Raw genomic sequence first — 21,505 nt, forward strand, 5'->3', positions numbered from 1 at the left:
ACCCTGACAGTCAGACTGGAAAACCTCGAAGTAGGCCTAAAGAAAATTCTTAAAAACCAGTCTGGTCATACAAAAGGGAATTATACATAGTATAGGGGTTCCCGGTACATTACTGCAGTCTGGAAAAGTGAACCTGAACAATACACCAATAATAATAAATGGGCTGACTGGTGAAAGGAATATGGAAAAGAGAAATGGAACTAGGACACAGCTAAAATCCCCAATAACTAGGCACGATGCGACATCGGTCAGGGGAGAAGCGACAAAAGAAAAATCTATAGGACGAACAAGAAATTACTTGGGTGATAGTCAAGCATGTGACACAATACCAAGAGTATGGGTGATACACAAAAATCAAAATAGTTCACAAGGGTTAGCTCTACCGCTGGCCGCTAAACCATATACGGTAACCTCAGCTAATGTTCCAGTTCCTTCTTCAGGGAAAAATGAAACCTTGTTTCCGTTATGGTACAAAGCCATACACTACTTAGGAAGCAGAACAAAACTGACTAATGTAATATAGAAATTAAGTCACCATGTACAAGAGTCACAGATCTATAATTTATCCTTACGTCCAATCAGGATACATAAATCTAGTGCTGCCTGTTCCTTAAGGGAAGGGGGCAGTAATGTGACTTTCAGCAGGTGACACACTTTGATCCTGTACATCTCTTTTATTTTTCTTTAACACTTATTTATAGCCAAATTGACTTACACTGGTGAAGTGTTTTCTGTCTTCTGCACAGATATGAAAATATCATATCTGTGAAATTTAGCAAATCAACCCAACTGTTGTGCAGCGATATGCATCGTCATGAAAAATCCCTTCACAACACAGGGGAACTTGTAATAGTATCAGAGGCAACAACATAAAACAAAAACATGCATAAAAAAACGCACAAAACACACACGTCAAGCCATCAGATATACTTGCTGTATATCAAGCACAAAAAGCATAGACAAAACAATAGCATATATAAATGAGCGGTGACGCACAACACCATGTCATGTACTTTATGCACTGTGAACCTGCAGCCCAAAACCCAATATTCGGGCCTGCTTAATTTGTCAGGTTTAAAATCATTACCCTCCTTTTGACAGCAGATCACCAGGCAGTGGAAATCGGCTGTCAAATACAACTTACTGTGTCGCTTCTGACACACAGGACCAACAGGAACAATTCATAAAAGGATAAAATGCAAAAGTATGTAAAATGCACAAACATTTGTTTTCAAAGAAGTCATAATAAAAAAAAATCTATTTTCAACATACTGCTCACACGGCACATAACACACAAAATATCAACTGTAACCAACCATCTTTTGAAAACATGCTAAACCACCTTAATTTTGACGTTCCAAAAAAATAAAACTCTTTCACAGACACTCTGCATGTCCTGTGCGCCAACCACCCTTTGAGGCCCTGCTTTTCCAAGCAATGATTTCTCCATATGTTTACACTTACTCCTAACTCCCACCTCACTGACCTTAAGGTCAAAATCTGCCTCACGCGCTCCATGCTCCTTAGCCCTTTCTCTCTTCCTCACTCTGAGGCTGACAAAAACAAAAAGCCTTCCCAACTCTTTCTAACCTGCAATAATCAACCCTATTTAAAAACACATGTTATATATATTACTCCTTTTAGGGGTACAATCTATTCATTCTTTAGATTATTAAAACATTTACTGTGAATAATTCGCAGAACATAATAACATAACAACCTGTAAATTTGTATTATACCTAAATGTATGCATTTACTGAAGCCTAAGGCACTTTAAAGCTATTATACATGGCAAGAAAGCTGTTTGAATGGTCTATTTTACCCAAATTCGACTTTGATATTAGGGGCACTTAAAAATAAATATCCTATAATTGTGTTACATATTAATCATCCTCAGAATGTTCTTTACAAATTGCAAAGATTGGACATTAGACATATCCCATGTAAATCCTTAGAAAAATTAGTTTTTTATGTCTGCGCTAGGTAAAATTCCATATGCTAATGTCCTCATCATGCAGAACAGCACAACTTAAATTAAATTATAATGCTAGGAGGTCACAGTATGAGCATTAAGCTTCATGAATAGTAAAAAACGAATTTTGTAGCACTTATTTTTAATAATTATTTTTCATAATTAATAATTATTTTTAATAAACCCAATCATTTTTGATAATTCCACATATAAAAGCAAGATGCATCCCTTGCCTATCATTTTAGACGCATTCATTTATAAGCCTAAGCACAGAAGCCTAACTTGAAACATGACAAAATTTGACGCCACATTTTTTCTTTCTAAAATAAATTTTTTTTATTTAGCAACAGACCCAAGAATATGCTTACAAAAATGCTTAAAGAGAGGCTTAAATGCTTAAATGCTTAATTGAAATGCCTTACTGTAATACAAAATAATGAACCTTAGTTTTGGAACCTTTTGAAAACAACATTCTGAAATGCAAAGATTCACCTTGTTTAACTGAGGGCAAAGTCCTGGCTGAGTAAATACTCCGGTTTATTTAGCTTGTCTCTCAGCATTGTAACTTGAGCACGGTGGCAGTCTTTTTCAAACAAAGACACATCAATGCATGTTCTATAATATGCGTCTGAGCTCAGCAAAAATTTACTTCAGCAGAAGTGTGTGCCTGGTAATATCTAATACAATGTATGTAAGTAAAAAATGCTATACGTTTGGTTTTCTACAAAACACACCATTCGTTTTTGGGGCCTTTTTATTCCTAGTGAATGTGAATGTTTAATTTTTTTTTTTAACCATTTAGACATTTTGCTTTATAGATTGAAAACATAAAAAAACACAAACACACATTTGAGCTCATTTCAGACATAAACAGAAAGGGGTCAAAACACTCAGGACACACACTATGGCGCTCTTTAGCCATGCATTTCGTGAATAGCGCCATCGCTAGTCACTTACAGAAGTTGCACTAATGGGAAAACCACATAGACATTTAAATACACATTTAATCCACAAATCAATACTCAGTACAGAAACAAAGGACAGTCCACAGACTGTACTTGAACCAAACCATTTGCAAATACTAGTTGTAAGTCATATTTACAAGAAATGCTTCTCAATAGTGTTCCAAAAGACTGTAAAAACAGACTGCTGCATATCCAAGAAGCCAAAACACACAATTGCGCAGAACAAAGGATCCTTGTTTTGTATTATGTCATATTTTAATTCCCTGGGGATACAAAATCACCAAGGAAGAAATATGTTTTTAAATCTAAACCTATGTAGATATTCCCTCTAGGGGAGCCGGCTAATTTACTTCACATCACACTATGGTACCTTTCAAAAAAGCAACACATTCTTCGATGTGCGCTTGAAAACAGGCATGCCAAAAATATTTGCAGAATATGCAAATATTATAATCAAAGTAGTGCTTAAGGTACTTTTCGTACGTGCACCGTTCAACAAAACCAAATAGAGAAAAATCTCCTCATTACCTGCCTACACAAATTGCAATTTGCATATCCAAAATCCAAAACATATCTAAAGTTGGCCAACACAAATTCCAATATTCCAAAGCTACAGTAAGCGTTACTAAACTACCTTACTCTTACTAATCAAAAGGTTATCCAAATTCTAACTGTCAAGTTCTACATGACCTAACGGTCTTTTTTAGAATACTCACGCCAAAAAAAGGTTCTCAGTCAGGAGTGACATCATGTGGAGGATCAAAATCAGGAAGATCAGAAATATACTGGGCTGCAGAGACAAAGAATCTCCAAAATCTCTGTGCACTTCTTAGTAGAACCCTGCTCTGTCCTCCTCAGTAGATTTCAGTCTCCTGACAAGATCACTCCCACAGATAGTCACTTCTCTGATGAAGCCTACGTTGGCCGCGCCAATTGAAGAAACTCAAATCTTAATTCTCAGGGGTCTCACTAATAGAAAGAAGAACTTGACACAGAAGCTGGAATATAAAGAGAACATTTTTATTAAACTCAAATGAGTGAGGCTACGTCACACAGAAGCCTTAGCAACTGAATGAGGCAGTCTGAGGAGTACAGAAAACAGAGGCCTTATATATGCTTAGGGTTACAAAACTCAGCATAAAAGTAAGGGGCAGTCCTAGCTTTTGCAAGCATGCAAAATGCCTAACATGGACATGCAAGATCTGCCAAACATTAGCCAATAGGAAAAAAATTTCAAACAAAGTATCACATGACAGAAAACTCAGTTTGCAATAGCCCAACCCAAAGTTAATTATAAAGAATGTCCCAATTTCAATCTCCACAAGCCGGACAAACCCATAATTGAAAGCACAATGCATGTAATGAAGAAACATAGAAAAGAAACAATGATAGATAACGAGCAAGATAAGGCATGTGTAAAGAACCTAAAAGTTAACGATGTCCTGAACATTGATTGGCAATCTCAAACAACGATCAACCAAGGAAATTGGCTTAGCGAGGTCAGTTTCTTACAGTTCACCTTAGAGTCAAGAAGAACCTAGTTAATTTATACCAATAGAGAAGGCCAGGTCGCTTTAATCGTTCGACCACATTCATCGGCCTGCGTGATGGCAAGACAAAATGGAGGCACGGACAAAATGGAACCCGTATTCGAGACAAAGACTCTGAATACATAATGAACTCGCTAGTTAACGTGATGAATTCACTCCATATTAGCCGTACTTACTAAATACGGTACAACATCACCAAAATCGTGACGGAACCATAACCTCACAGGGCAAGACAGAATTTACAGAACCTCAACTTCTGGTTAAGCTCTCCCACCTAGTCCTAGTATTTCAACTAGAAGCACCTTCCCTAAATGCTTAAAAAATGCTTTGAAAAAAATGTAAACCTTCAAACCATCACCTTCTGGTGATGCCCACCTCCATATGGACATGGGCATCACCAGAAGAACACACATTGCTCTGCTTTGGTGCCAAACGTCTGAACCACCTGTCATTTAAAATCAAAATATTTCTATCACTGGTGATCTGTACAACACAGTTCAATTGCAGCTTTGATGATTTGAAGCACATTAATTCTCGTTGTTAATATGAGGAATTTGTAAATAAAATTTACTATCAATAAATAGGGAAGATCCTATGACAGTCCCAGCATCCTGAATGATAGGCCTTGAATTGACCACGCTCTCCATTATTTTGGACACTCCTGAGACATTGAATAGAATTGAATTGATTTTAATTGAATATGGGACTTATAGAGCGCAATCTGTCACTCCGAAAACAGCATCCTGGCACTGAACAATTGAGGACTAGCTTAAAATAACAGAACAGGGACCTAAATAAGGGCTTGGCAGAATGCATCTGATGCTCCGAAAATCCAGGTTTTTAGGGCCTTCCTAAACTGTGCTTCTGTTTCTAGGGTCCTCAATTTGTTTGGCATAAGGTTCCAGGCATTGGTTCCTAACACCGTTGCCGACTTCCCTCCGAGGGTTTTAAGCCTCAAATTGGGGAGTTTGAGAAGGTTAGCCGACGAGGATCTAAGTGTCCTCGTTGTGATATAAGGTGTAAATCTTTATGAAAGATATGTTGGGCCTAGTTGACGAGCCGCTCTGAAAGTGGTTAAGAAAAGTTTTAATACGATTCTCTTGTGAAGAGATTTCAAAGCCGCTGTGGCGGAAGCCCTACGCAGGAGTTTTAGTACCAAGCGGGCCACCGCATGCTTAACTACTTGTAGTCTCTTTAAAGTAGATTTGTTAATCCCCGCCAGAAGGCTGTTACAGTAGTCCACCAGCAAGAGAATCAACGCCACTGCAACTGTCTTCCTGGCGGAAAGAGGAATCAAATCGAAAAATGTCTATAATGTTTTAATTAGGCCGAAACAAGTCCCTGCTACCTTGAGTGCATGAGGTTTGAATGGGAGGGAAGCATCAAATAGAACTCCCAGATATTTAGCCACTTTGACAGTTGAGGGGGGTACTGTCGCGATTTCTGGCTACCAAGCCCTGGGCTGATTGGGATTGCCTTTCCCTATTAAAAAAAATCTCTGTCTTGTCAGAGTTACACCTGAGGTGGTTATTTCTCATCCAATGAATGGCCTCAGTGAGGCAGAGTTTAAAGTTCCCTTCTGCAGCTGCAGAGTACTTGTCAAGGGACAAGATCAGCTGTGTGTCGTCGGCGTAGGATGTTACCTCAATTCCGAATTCCGAGATAAGGGAAATGAGGGGAGTCATGTATATATTAAACAGGAGCGGGCTGAGTGACTATGTACTTGCTTTTGTTTCATAAGGGGGTGTGAGGCACAGGACTAGGCAGCTGCATTGTGTAATTTTTCACTAAGTGCCTTTGCTAACTCCCAAGAATGTATTTTTATTGATGGGTAAATATGTCCAAGTTTGGTATGTTTCATTTTATAAAAGGTACATTCTTTGCATTTATTTTTCTAACATTCGCCATGCAAGTGGGCAGACTTCACCTAAATAAAGCACTATTAGGGACTGTGGCATATCAGGAGCAGTCACTATGCAAACCCGTCCCCATAATATAGCCAAGATGGGAGCCAGTGAAACCCGCTGAGGGATTTCCCAGCTAGGCTGCACCCAACCTGGGCGCCCACTTTGTTCCATTCTATTGCAACTCTGAGAACTCAAAAAAACAGTACTTACAGTAGAAAAATTAGTTTGATAATTTAAACTTCTTTGGTCTTCTCTTCTGCCAAAGTTTTGCTAAGCCTACCATTTAAAAAGGAACACGTTAGCTAGCTGCAGTATATCCACGTATCCATCCTCCAAAAATAGCACCAGTTTATGAAGATATGTCTTCCTCTAATGATGGTGCCTCCTCCAGCACAATGTACAAGCTGTGGGTACATATTCACTAACATCGACATTGTCATGGGGGGTGTACCTGCATAACCATTATACCAGGATGACACTTTGCAACCATAGTCACGTATCTTGATCAGGGACTATAAAACAGTGCCTGAGATCTTTCTAGTAGGTAAGATAACATGTTAAATGGCCGTGCTAGTGGTTAGATAGAGACTTCCAGCAGAAATATCAAGTCTTTATCTTTATCTTTACCATGAGCACCAGACAGCCCACACCTTATCTTAAACGGATAAGAAAGTGTAGAACTAGACAAAATTCTGAAAAGATTCAGGGAGAAACACGGACAGATGTCCCAGTAGGACAGACAAATCCCAGAATGAGGAATATTCGAATAACTCAACATATTAAATGATCATAAAACATTAAAATTCACCAGAAAAGTCTATCCCTTTGGATGAGTACTTTTCCTGATATCTGCAGTATCAAGGGCATAGTAGACACTGACAGTGATACTCTGAATATAGTAGAAGTGAGTGTGCACAAACCCACAGGAGTCTTTCTGAGAGAAAACTTCAGATTAAGAAAAGGCCTTACAGTGGGACCCTGAAGCTACTACTAAAAGGGGGCTCGGATCTCATTGCCCATTTGAAGTAGGCAAAAGGTAGCCAGACTGGCCTCTTAAAATAAACTTGAATCTCTAAAACTGACAAGACTTGGGAGATGGCACTGTTAGGCAGAGTTGTAAAAATTATAATAGCCTACCAGAGTCTCCGGGCTCTTCTGGAAATGAATCAGACCATTGAATATATTAAAGTTGAAACTTCCAACTTGAATTTATTCAAGGCACAACTTCCAATGGCTACATAAATGCAGCAAATCAGACCTTTGTAACCCAACTTCAAATGAAAGGGCAGATAAGAGGGTAGTAAAATCTTTATTTTGGTCACACTTGCCAAAAGCCTATGGAATAACATTGGACCAGGAGGCAATTCAACCTGGATGTGTCACAGGCCACGACATAATTACTGATGCATTCTCTCTGACGGTTTTCAAGGTGCTGAGGAATTCATATGCAAGCAAGTGAGCTAGGAAAGCAGCTCCCAGCCTTTACACACTCCTTAAGAGATGAACCCTGGAGAGCGTGCGGCAGCAGCGAAGCAAGATGGCCGCCGATTGAAGAGCTCCGTCTTTCCGAGCTCTGCTCGCCAACGAAGGGTCATCTCCTAGGCAGCGTCTCCTCCCCGCAATCGTGGTTTCCAGCGGCTGAAATGCTCAAGCGCTGAACAGCAAGTTTTTGGACCTCTAGAGGGTCTTTTTGTTCTTTTAAAGAGCTCCGCTTGTTTCTGCCTCATAGCGGCCGCCATTTTAGGCTTTTCTTCAGAGGCAATTAACCCGACCATGACGACGATGTCCTGACTACTTCAGAACTTGCTTTCCTTGTCAAACTGGATATGTTATGCTTCACATTTTACAGTGACTGTTCATTTTATTTATTTATTTATTTATTTTTGCTTCTCTTGTTGTTTAAGGAATTGGTAAATAACTGGCTGCCAGCCTCTTCTCTAATATAGTAGCTGTGACCAGCTTTTTTGCACAATTTGGCGGTATTTTCACCTGTTTAGCGACGATGTGCGGGACTCTTTCTCTTTTTATTTATTGAAATATAGAATGCATACTTATCTTCGAGTAAGTTTGTAACGTATATACTTGTTGCATTCTACTTTTTACTATTTACCGCTATCATTTGGTGATATTTTGCTGGTCATTGGCTCTTCCTTACTACTTCTACAACGCTGTCTCCAGGCTGTGTGTTCTTTAACATTTTTTTTTTTACATAAACTACAGCTGATTTTACTTCCTCTCTGTTGTCAACATGGACTCTCATCATCCACATAAATCACAGGGGGATTCTTCTGGTGGTCGGAAAGATGCAGCGACTGGTTCTGGTAAGCGCATTAAGAAGGACCCCCCCTCTCCTTCTAAGTCACCGCTCCCCCTTACATTAGAGGATATAATGGAAGAATTACGCCCTCATTCACCCTTTTATGACTGACAGTTAGTTTGCTCAAGAAATCTGCAGAGGACTTAGAAAATTGAAATAGGCGTAATAATCTACACATTTATGGTATTCCGGAAGGTTCCGAGGGATCAAATATGAGCACATTTTTGAAAACTCAAGTCTTTTAGATAGTTGGTCTCCCAAAATCTATGGATCTTAACCTTCCAAAGAGCTCATCGATTGGGTCCACAGGGTGCATCCTCCTTATCTAAACCAAGAGGCATAATTGCTTATTTTCTTCTCTACTTGGATCTCATAGCAATCCTGAACGCAGCTAAGCAACTCAAGCAGATGCTTTGGTGTGGCCATAAAGTTTTCTTCAGTCAAGATGTTTCCAAGCCAACTGCTAACCGGCGGAAGGAATTCCTTGACCTTCGACCTGCCTTGAGATCCATGAATGCCCGCTATGGTCTCATACATCCTTGCTTCTTCAAAGTCACCTATAAAGAAAGAACTTTGAGTTTTGAGGATCCTGCCGATCTCCGGAAGTTCATCCATGTGCATAAAGGAGAACTTATGGAACTGAGCAAGCCTTAATTGCTTTATGCTGTTTCTGTATTGGTCTATTTTATTGTGTTTACTATGTAGTTGGTAATTTTTTAACTATGTTTTTGTTTGTTATCTCCCACAGTCTTCCTGCCTTCCCTCCATGGAATTGATGTTGTCGTTACTCACCTCTGTTGACCCCCTTATCTGTACTATGTGATTCGTTGTGCTGCAATTCCTCTCTTCTGTTTGGTAAGTTCCCTTCCTTTTGTTCCTTTGTTTGCCTTTGTCTTTGGTATTTCTCTTACTTATATTGTGATCTTTAAATACAAGGTAACCTTGTTCTTCTCTCGGTGTCTCTTTACTCACGTGGTTGTCTTGTTCCTCGCCGCCCCCTCACACGTTAATGGTTTTCTTCACAATGTCCTTTATGACTAAAGCCTTTGGGCTTTTTGTCATCCTTTTTTTGTTATCTTTTCTTGGGAGACTATGCTCTCTTCCTCTCCTTTCCTTCTCTCCCTCCTTTCGCTCCTCAATCTTCATCTCTTTCTCTCCATCTCTCCCTTGGCGAATATGCTTTTTCACCCATCCTTTTCACTTCTGTCTTTCTTTTCTTCTTCATCTTTTTCTTCATGGGTCTTCTTCTGCAATGACTTTGTTGTTCCACTTTTTTTTCTTTCATAACGGTGTTTTTATTTTCTCATCCTCATTCACCTCTTTTGTTAACCCAAGCGACTGTACATACTCTTCCTCCTTTTTGCTATGGTCTTTTTATTCATTCCTATTCTTTTTTCATACTTGTATTCTATTTTGCTTCGTAATACTTTAGTCTTCATCTCTTCTATATCTATTATACTTTGCAAATGTCTACCCTTTCACAAACCTTATCTATGACAAATCTTCAAATCATTTCATGGAATGTAAAAGGTATGCGTAATCCTGTTAAGAAACAGAGGGTGTTGTCCCACCTTGCTAAATTAAAATGTCACATTGCTCTGTTACAAGAATCCCACCTCGGATTACAAGATGTATCCTCATTACATAAACATTGGTGGGTGAAATTTTTTGCTCCCCAGCTGACAGTAATAAGAATGGTGTTGTTATTCTTTTCCATAAATCATTGACTGTTCATTCACAAAATGAAACTAAAGATACTACGGGTAGATGGCTTTTCTTAGACGTTACAGTTAATAGCACCCCTTTCTCCTTTTGTAATGCCAAATAGTATTGACTCATCTTTTTGGACCGACTTTTCTACCCTTCTCTCCTCACATGCTACTGATAATTTGATTGTGGGTGGAGATTGTAACCAACTCATGGATCCCTTTCTGGACCGAAAGTCCCAAGCCAAATATGTCCCCAATAAGATGCAAAAAACTTTTCAGAAAGCAATCACTGCAAGGGGATTAGTTGATGCATGGAGAACTTTACACCCAGATGTCCCAGAATACTCTTTTTTCCCCCTGCTCACAGATCTCACTCCCGGATAGATTATATTTTCCTCACTCAACACACCCTACAATTCATGAATAATATTGAGATTGGCTCCATTCTTATCTCTGACCATGCCCCTATCATTTTAGATATAGAACATCCTTCTCCTGCTCTCTCATCTAGGCGCTGGCGCTTTAACAACTCTCTTCTCTTAGATTCTTAATTCTTGGAACAGTTTTCGTTCTTTGCCGAAGAATTCTTTCTCCATAATATCTCTTCTATCTCTCAATTTCCTTTAATCTGGGACGCCTTTAAGGCTTCCGCCAGGGGTTTTATTATTGACTTTGTCTCCCGGAAAAAGAAGAAAGCTCTCTCAGTTTCCACTTCACTCCTTAAACAAATTAAATTCTTGGAACATCAATATTTCTCTGCTAATTACCCGGACACATTATCCAAACTTATTAAAGCAAAAATGCAATATAATGAGCAATCTTTGGATTCTGCCTGTAACAATCTTCTTAAATTGAATGCAAAAATGTATGGTGGACGCAATAAAGCTGGCAGATCTCTCGCAAACTATCTTAAAATTAAAAAGTAAAAAACAAAAATTGCTGGCATTAAGGATTCTTCAGGAATTTTGCATCTATCAGATTCTAAGATTCTCGATTGTTTTACTGATTATTACACCAACCTTTATACTCCAGAATCTTCTCCTTCTACCGAGCTTATTGATTCCTTTTTTCAACGAATTCCCAAGTCTCCCGAGAACCAAGTTGACCTCTCTTCCTTGAATTCCCCTATCTCTGAACAAGAAATCATTGATGCTATCTCCCTTTTGCCTAAAGATGAGACTCCGGGTCCCGATGGTTTTTCCGTTCGATTCTTCCTCCAATTTAAATCACTTTTGACTCCTCACCTTCCTTCTTTAATTAATTACTTTCTTGCCAACGGTACAGCACAGGGCACTTTTACTCAAGCTATGCTATGCCTGATACCTAAAAAAGATAAAGATCCGTCTCTCTGTAAAAACCATAGGCCCATCTCTTTGATTAACACTGACTGTAAAATATTTGCAAAATTACTCGCCATACGTATTAATAAAGTTATCCCTGATCTTGTTAATATATATCAATCAGGATTTGTCAAAGGATGTTCCATTACAGATAATTCACGTACTCTCCTTAATATCATCCACCTGGCCTCTAAGTTAGATTCTCCTTTAGCCGCTATAACATTGGATGCTGAAAAAGCGTTTGATAGGGTTAATAGGGATTTTGTTTTCGGTGCCCTTAAATGGCATGGTTTTGGCCCTCCTATTCTCCAATATATTCAACTTCTATATTCGGCTCCGACCACTTCCGTCTGGGAAAATGGTTGTCAGTCCTGTTATTTCCCTCTTTTAAGAGGGACCAGACAGGGATGTCCCCTTTCTCCCCTTCTTTTTATCCTTGCATTGGAACCCTTTTTAGAATCATTCAAACGCTCCCCTCACTATATAGGTTTTCAATTTAAATCACGGATGATATTCTTTTGTACATTTCTAACCCATCCACTTCCCTGCCAGCTTTTTTCTCCCTTTTACAGGAATACTCAAGAGTCTCTGGATATAAACTAAATGTAGATAAATCTGAGATCTTACCTCTCAACAAATTCTGTCTTCTTTCTATGTTTTCTGACACAGGTTTTGAATGGACTTCTAAACATATAAAAAAAAACTTGGTATTCTTTACGCTAATACCATCAAGAAAACTATTAAAATCAACCTTGCAGATATTCTTAAGAAAATGTCTGCTCTGATTGATGGTTGGTCTCCATTATTTCTTTTGTGGTGGTGGGGTAGACTTGCTACCATTAAGATGATGCTTCTTCCTATTATCAATTTTTACTCATCTATGCTTTCTATCTCTCTTCCCAATTTCTTTTTTCGCGTTATCAATAGTTCTCTCTCCAAGTTCCTTTGCAACAATCGCAAACCCAGGATCTCATTGGTCTTCAATCGTCTAAGGAATTGGACGGTGTTAATTTTCCTAATCTTCGTCGTTATCATTCTGCTTTCACTTTAAAACAAATCTGGACTTTCTTACCTGACGCCTCGGACCCGCCTCTAACAGCATGGAGCTCGCTGGAACAAGCTCAATATTCTCCTTTTCCTTTTCTCTCTGCTATCTATTTGTCTCAACCGCCTAAACGTATCTCGTCTCCTATTTTTATCCATTCCAAAGCACTAGCTACCTCTCTGCTTCACTCTCACTTACTTTCTTTTTTTATTATTATTAAAATTGAAATCATGTGTATACAAAAATATATTTCTATTATAATACTCTTTCCTATACATCAATTTAAATCTTTCAAAACATTAAGGACCAATTCATCTTCAATACTTTGCAGGAATAAAAAATAACTAGTTATAAGACATATCTGTACAAATCATGGTAATCAAGGCATACAAGGTATACAATACATAAAAGAACAAGACTTTGAGGCTCATCAGTATTTGTCACAGTAGAAACGGCAGAAGATACAAAAGAGCATTATCTAGGACTTTCTAGCATCCCGCCAACTTTTGAGGGGGCCCAGATATTCTGCCCCAGCTCCCCCATCTTCCTTCCCCTACGGGCGTATAAAGCGGCTTCGATATTATGAATGCCAAGTAGTCTGGATAACCACATCTGAAATGAGGGTGCCATAGAGTCCTTCCACCGTGCGGCCAACAGTATTTTTTAGGACTGCGATACCAATAAATACAAAAGCTTCTGCCTCTTTTTTCAATTTTAGCTTAGAATCTAATCCAAATACCAACAAGACCGGGGATAGGGTAACTTTAATCCCTAGCAGCCCCTCCCAAAATTTTTTCATTTCCGAAATGAGCTGTTTCAGAGCACTGCACTCATAAAACATATGAACTAGATTAGCCGGCCCCCTCAAACACCTAGGGCCCCTATCATCATCTCTTTTCCCCCACTCAAAAAGCTTGGCTGGGGTGTAATACAGCTTAAATAGTGTTTTGTAATGTTGTGCCCTTAGGTTTGTGGATCGGAATAATCTGCTTGCCATCTGCAGCGCTCTATCCAAAGCCACGTCCGGGTGCACTAGTTTGACTGCCCATGAGGCCTCAACCTTTTCCATATCATCCTGCCATGACTCGGAGAGGACCTCATAGATCGTACCGATCCTGGTCCCCCCACCCAAGACATAGTCAAGGATCTTAATTCTACCACCTGGATTAACTCTAGGTCTAATGGCCATCAGTGTTTGATGTAAGGGTGGGCGTAAAATCTGTTTCGCGGGCGAATTTGCGGATTTTCCACGATTTTGCGATCCGCGAATCTCGCGAAATCGCGGTAAAATCTGCGAATCCGCGGGGACGAATTTTCAGCCAAGCAAGGGTTACAGCAGCAGGTGCAAAAGTTGAACCTAATTTCTTTGAAACCTTTTCACAAAAGGGTTACAAACAAATTAACTTCAACTTGGACACCTGCTGCTAATTGCTTCCTGGCGCCTCGTTGCCTACTTGCAACTATTCTCTGACCCTGCTCTGACCCTTGAAGCAGGGTCAGAGAATAGTTACAAGTAGGCAACGAGGCACCTGTCCAAGGAATTAAACCTCATCAGGAAGCACTTACAGATATAAAAAACAGGAAGAAGGGAGAGGATGGCAAATACACCCATTTTGAGTTGTCAGGAAAGGTTAAACTAAAAGAGACCTTTACAGCACAATTTTCATATGCATTTTGCTAAAAATAAAAAGCTGTATGTTCTGTAGGGGCAACTCAGGAATCTGGCCCTTCAGAGATCCGGCCTCTCTTTCTTTCTCTCGTTCTCTCTCTCCCTCTCTCTTTCCCTCTCTTTCTCTCTATCTATCTATCTATATATCTATCTATCTATCTATCTATCTATCTATCTATCTATCTATCTATCTATCTCTCTCTCCCTCTCCCATAAACGACTGCATGGGTAACTTCGCTATGCAAGCGGCTCGCGAAGATGCAAAAAGCCCCGCGAACACGCAAAAAACCCTGCGAACACGCAAAAAACCCCGCGAACACGCAAAAAACCAAAAATCCGCAAATTCGCACAAATTCGCGAATTTTGCGGATCGCGAATTCGCAAATCCACGGATCGCGAATTCGCAAAATTCGCCCATGCTTAGTTTGATGTAATTGCATGTACTTAAAACTGTGTTTAGATTCCAATCCATACTTTCGTTGTAGTTCAGCAAAGCCCGCTAGGGCGGAACCATCCCATACATCCCCAATTCTGCGGATTCCCAAAGAATCCCATTCCAACCCCCCTCCATCACAGCTCTGATATGGGAAAAGTTTGTAATTCCATAAGAGTGTGTAATAGTTAAATTTCACAATACCTAAAGACTTCATTACTTCTTTCCAGACCCACCATGCGGTATCCAATACCTTGTATCTTTTTTTGTTGTAGTATAGCCTATCGGTATTGCGTAGTAGTGAACCAACAGCCTCCTCCCCCATCAATAATTTATGAATAGTGGGTGGGGGCCTATGCATATAAATTGATGTATTGCCCATAAGTTTCGCCATTTGGCTAAACAGGGAAGCTAGGAGGTATCACCTAATGTTGGGGGCACCTAGGCCACCTCTTTCCTGTGGAAACGCAAGATATTTTAATGAGCGTCTTGTCTTTCCATACTGCCACAGGAAGTTGGTGAATGTTCTCTCGATAGATTTAAGCAGGTTCTCCCCCAGCATTAGCGGGATTGACCGAAAAAGATACAGAAATCTCGGCATCATAGTCATTTTTAGAATGTTAGTTCTACCTATTAATGAAAGATGGATCGTATCTATCGGTTTTAGCTCTGATGTAACTGAGACGGTCAATGGTTCATAATTCTCTTTGACTATGGCCTCCATTGATGGGCTAACTTTGACCCCCAGATAGGTAGCCGAGTCTCTATATCTACTGTCCTGTTTAATGATGCTACTCGTACATACTATTTGAGTTTTATTTACATTTCATAGGTAGCCTGAGCAACGGCCAAACTCTGTAGTTATTGCCTCCAGCTCCAGCATTGCGGCAGCGGGTTCTAGAGTTAAGACTGCCAGATCGTCCGTGTAAGCCAAAAACTTGGTCTCATAGCCCCCAACTACCACTGGATTGATGCCCCTGCCTCCCAAAATCATTCTTATCAGCGGGTTAATATATAAAGCAAAGAGGATTGGGGAGCAGGGGCACCCTTGCCGGGTCCCACGGGAAATGAGGATTTTATCCGAAGCACCTCCCATTAGCTGTATACTTGCAGACGGGTCCACATACTTATAGCCCTTATAGCCTTGATTATTTTGGGGTCTAAGCCCCTCCGTTCCAGTATCCCCCACAAATAAAGCCAGGTCACACGATCAAAGGCTTTTTCGGCATCGAGAAGGATCATGGCAAACATCCAAGCCAACAATTGCCCTTGTACAGCCCTCCAAAACTCTACGTGACAACTTCGTCACCTTCTTCAACGATAAAATAGCCAGGATCGAACTATCAATAGACACCAGCCCTCCCTTGTCTACCAGCATCATTCCAACAACTTCAGAAACCACCTCCACTGACCCCACCGCTCACACCTGGTCTTCCTTCGACCTTGTCCATGAAGCCGAGATCCTCAATCTAATCTCATCCTCCAAACCCTCTTCCCACAACCTCGATCCCATCCCCTCCCAAATGGCCAAAGACCTCAAACGCACTCTCGCGCCACTCTGGTGTGAAATCATCAACACCTCCCTAAAGACTGGCACCATCCCGGACTGCCTCAAAGTCGGCCAGGTGACTCCCCTCCTGAAGAAACCAGGCTTAGACCCCAACAACCTCAACAACTTCAGACCAGTCTCAAGTCTGCCTTTTCTAGCAAAAATCCTAGAGAAATGTGTACTACGCCAACTCAACAACCAGCTTGATAACATCAACCTCCTGGACCATAATCAATCTGGCTTTAGAAAAGGATATAGTACTGAAACCGCAATCCTGAACATAGTAGACAACATACGCAACTCCCTTGACGCAGACCAGTGCTGCCTACTCATTCTCCTCGACCTGTCAGCGGCATTCGACACGGTTGACCACAAGCTCCTCATCAATTCCCTCAAGGAAAGAGTAGGTGCAAACGATATGGTCCTGCAGTGGTTTGACTCCTTCCTCCAGAACCGCTTCCAAAGAGTTAAAATAAAAACCTTCACATCCGACCCCCTCCCCGTCACCAGAGGGGTTCCCCAAGGATCCGTTCTCTCCCCGCAACTGTTCAACATATACATGGTACCCCTCACCATCATACTGAAGAAAGCAAACATCCCCTTCCATCTTTATGCAGATGACACACAGATCTACATAGAAACCACCTCCTTCAAAGACATTCTAAAGCTCAATAACACGCTCAAAGAAATCCAAGCCTGGCTAGCTAAAAACCATCTCAAACTCAATCAAGGAAAAACAGAACTCCTCCTCATCTCCAACAAGGACGACAACCCCAAAATCACAGAATGGATGAAAGCTATTGACGCTCTCAGTGGGAATCTCACTCTGACCAACTCAGTAAAGTCTCTCGGAATCACCCTTGACCATAAACTTTCAATGACGAACCACATCAAGAACTCCGCAAAGAGCGCTTTCCTTAATCTGAAACTCCTCAACAAAATCAAACCTCACATCCCGCAGAGGGATCTCCAAATAGCCACCCAATCTTTGGTGCTATCCAGACTGGACTATGGGATCGCAACCTTAACAGGCACAGCCCTATCACACCTAGCGTCAATGAAAACAACCCTCAATGCAGCCACCAGAATGGTCTCAGGGGCAAAGAAATTCGACCACATTTCCCCAGCACTCAAAGACTTAAAATGGCTCCTAATGGAAATGCGCGCCAGCTTCAGAACAGCTTGTCTGACGCACAAAGCCTTGCACACAGGGAAACCGGAATACCTAGCCTCCAAGCTCAGGAAGGCGGGCCAGTCCAGAAACCTCAGAAGCTCGAACACCCTACTACTCATCCCCATGAAAACCCGGAAACAAAAAACCGCAACGCGCTCGTTTGCCGGCAACGCCCCAAAAATCTGGAACTCCATCCCAGTTGACATCAGGACTACGACTTCATTTCAAGATTTCAAGAGACGCCTCAAAATCCTCTACCTCAACCGGGCATTCCCGAACTCTACCTCAGCAGCTCACCCTGCAACTATGACTACCTCTAACCCACTACCTCAAACTCGCCCCTCAGGCGCCAATTAACAATGTTAATCCTTGATCTTACATGAATCTCTTTTCCTTGATATATTATTATGCAACCGTTCGGGTCTGGCCAGCGCTATAGAAAACTCCCAAAAAATAAATAAATAAATAAATAAATAAATAAATAATAATGGTCTGTTGTACCCCTACCCGGAATAAACCCATGCTGCCAAGGAGAGACCAGTCCGCCAATGACCCCTCCCAGCCTATTAGCCATGACCTTAGCGTATATTTTCGTGTCTGAGTTTATGAGAGATATCGGGCGGTACGACCCTGGGTCCTCCCTCATTTTATCCTTTTTATGGAAGACTAGGATATTAGTTTCCTTCCAGGTGTCAGGGGTGGTTCCTGTCCAGACAATGCCTATAAGTAAGTCCAATAGTATTGGGGCCAGTATTTCAGAAATCTCGGCATCATAGTCATTTTTAGAATGTTAGTTCTACCTATTAATGAAAGATGGATCGTATCTATCGGTTTTAGCTCTGATGTAACTGAGACGGTCAATGGTTCATAATTCTCTTTGACTATGGCCTCCATTGATGGGCTAACTTTGACCCCCAGATAGGTAGCCGAGTCTCTATATCTACTGTCCTGTTTAATGATGCTACTCGTACATACTATTTGAGTTTTATTTACATTTCATAGGTAGCCTGAGCAACGGCCAAACTCTGTAGTTATTGCCTCCAGCTCCAGCATTGCGGCAGCGGGTTCTAGAGTTAAGACTGCCAGATCGTCCGTGTAAGCCAAAAACTTGGTCTCATAGCCCCCAACTACCACTGGATTGATGCCCCTGCCTCCCAAAATCCTTCTTATCAGCGGGTTAATATATAAAGCAAAGAGGATTGGGGAGCAGGGGCACCCTTGCCGGGTCCCACGGGAAATGAGGATTTTATCCGAAGCACCTCCCATTAGCTGTATGCTTGCAGACGGGTCCACATACTTATAGCCCTTATAGCCTTGATTATTTTGGGGTCTAAGCCCCTCCGTTCCAGTATCCCCCACAAATAAAGCCAGGTCACACGATCAAAGGCTTTTTCGGCATCGAGAAGGATCATGGCAAACATCCAAGCCAACAATTGCCCTTGTACAGCCCTCCAAAACTCTATGTGACAACTTCGTCACCTTCTTCAACGATAAAATAGCCAGGATCGAACTATCACTAGACCCCAGCCCTCCCTTGTCTACCAGCATCATTCCAACAACTTCAGAAACCACCTCCACTGACCCCACCGCTCACACCTGGTCTTCCTTCGACCTTGTCCATGAAGCCGAGATCCTCAATCTAATCTCATCCTCCAAACCCTCTTCCCACAACCTCGATCCCATCCCCTCCCAAATGGCCAAAGACCTCAAACGCACTCTCGCGCCACTCTGGTGTGAAATCATCAACAGCTCCCTAAAGACTGGCACCATCCCGGACTGCCTCAAAGTCGGCCAGGTGACTCCCCTCCTGAAGAAACCAGGCTTAGACCCCAACAACCTCAACAACTTCAGACCAGTCTCAAGTCTGCCTTTTCTAGCAAAAATCCTAGAGAAATGTGTACTACGCCAACTCAACAACCAGCTTGATAACATCAACCTCCTGGACCATAATCAATCTGGCTTCAGAAAAGGATATAGTACTGAAACCGCAATCCTGAACATAGTAGACGACATACGCAACTCCCTTGACGCAGACCAGTGCTGCCTACTCATTCTCCTCGACCTGTCAGCGGCATTCGACACGGTTGACCACAAGCTCCTCATCAATTCCCTCAAGGAAAGAGTAGGTGCAAACGATATGGTCCTGCAGTGGTTTGACTCCTTCCTCCAGAACCGCTTCCAAAGAGTTAAAATAAAAACCTTCACATCCGACCCCCTCCCCGTCACCAGAGGGGTTCCCCAAGGATCCGTTCTCTCCCCGCAACTGTTCAACATATACATGGTACCCCTCACCATCATACTGAAGAAAGCAAACATCCCCTTCCATCTTTATGCAGATGACACACAGATCTACATAGAAACCACCTCCTTCAAAGACATTCTAAAGCTCAATAACACGCTCAAAGAAATCCAAGCCTGGCTAGGGAAAAACCATCTCAAACTCAATCAAGGAAAAACAGAACTCCTCCTCATCTCCAACAAGGACGACAACCCCCAAATCACAGAATGGATGAAAGCTATCGACGCTCTCAGTGGGAATCTCACTCTGACCAACTCAGTAAAGTCTCTCAGAATCACCCTTGACCATAAACTTTCAATGACGAACCACATCAAGAACTCCGCAAAGAGCGCTTTCCTTAATCTGAAACTCCTCAACAAAATCAAACCTCACATCCCGCAGAGGGATCTCCAAATAGCCACCCAATCTTTGGTGCTATCCAGACTGGACTATGGGATCGCAACCTTAACAGGCACAGCCCTATCACACCTAGCGCCAATGAAAACAACCCTCAATGCAGCCGCCAGAATGGTCTCAGGGGCAAAGAAATTCGACCACATTTCCCCAGCACTCAAAGACTTAAAATGGCTCCTAATGGAAATGCGCGCCAGCTTCAGAACAGCTTGTCTGACGCACAAAGCCTTGCACACAGGGAAACCGGAATACCTAGCCTCCAAGCTCAGGAAGGCGGGCCAGTCCAGAAACCTCAGAAGCTCGAACACCCTACTACTCATCCCCATGAAAACCCGGAAACAAAAAACCGCAACGCGCTCGTTTGCCGGCAACGCCCCAAAAATCTGGAACTCCATCCCAGTTGACATCAGGACTACGACTTCATTTCAAGATTTCAAGAGACGCCTCAAAATCCTCTACCTCAACCGGGCATTCCCGAACTCTACCTCAGCAGCTCACCCTGCAACTATGACTACCTCTAACCCACTACCTCAAACTCGCCCCTCAGGCGCCAATTAACAATGTTAATCCTTGATCTTACATGAATCTCTTTTCCTTGATATATTATTATGCAACCGTTCGGGTCTGGCCAGCGCTATAGAAAACTCCCAAAAAATAAATAAATAAATAAATAATAATGGTCTGTTGTACCCCTACCCGGAATAAACCCATGCTGCCAAGGAGAGACCAGTCCGCCAATGACCCCTCCCAGCCTATTAGCCTTGACCTTAGCGTATATTTTCGTGTCTGAGTTTATGAGAGATATCGGGCGGTACGACCCTGGGTCCTCCCTCATTTTATCCTTTTTATGGAAGACTAGGATATTAGTTTCCTTCCAGGTGTCAGGGGTGGTTCCTGTCCAGACAATGCCTATAAGTAAGTCCAATAGTATTGGGGCCAGTATTTCTTGCAGGCACTTGTAAACTTCGGCGGGAATATTATCGGGCTCAGAGCTTTACCAGATGGTGAGTTCTGAACAGCTGACCTGACGTCTTCTAGTTCGATATCCTTGTCTAGTATGTTCCTCTCGTGGACCGAAAGTGGGTGCCCTAGATCGTCAAAAGCCAGACTCTCAGGATCATCCCTGGCCTCTTCTTGATACAAATTTTGATAGAACTGCTTAAACACCCGTCTGATATCTTCT

The sequence above is a fragment of the Lissotriton vulgaris genome, chromosome 5, assembly GCF_964263255.1.
Source record: "Lissotriton vulgaris chromosome 5, aLisVul1.2, whole genome shotgun sequence".
In the NCBI taxonomy this organism is placed as follows: Eukaryota; Metazoa; Chordata; class Amphibia; order Caudata; family Salamandridae; genus Lissotriton; species Lissotriton vulgaris.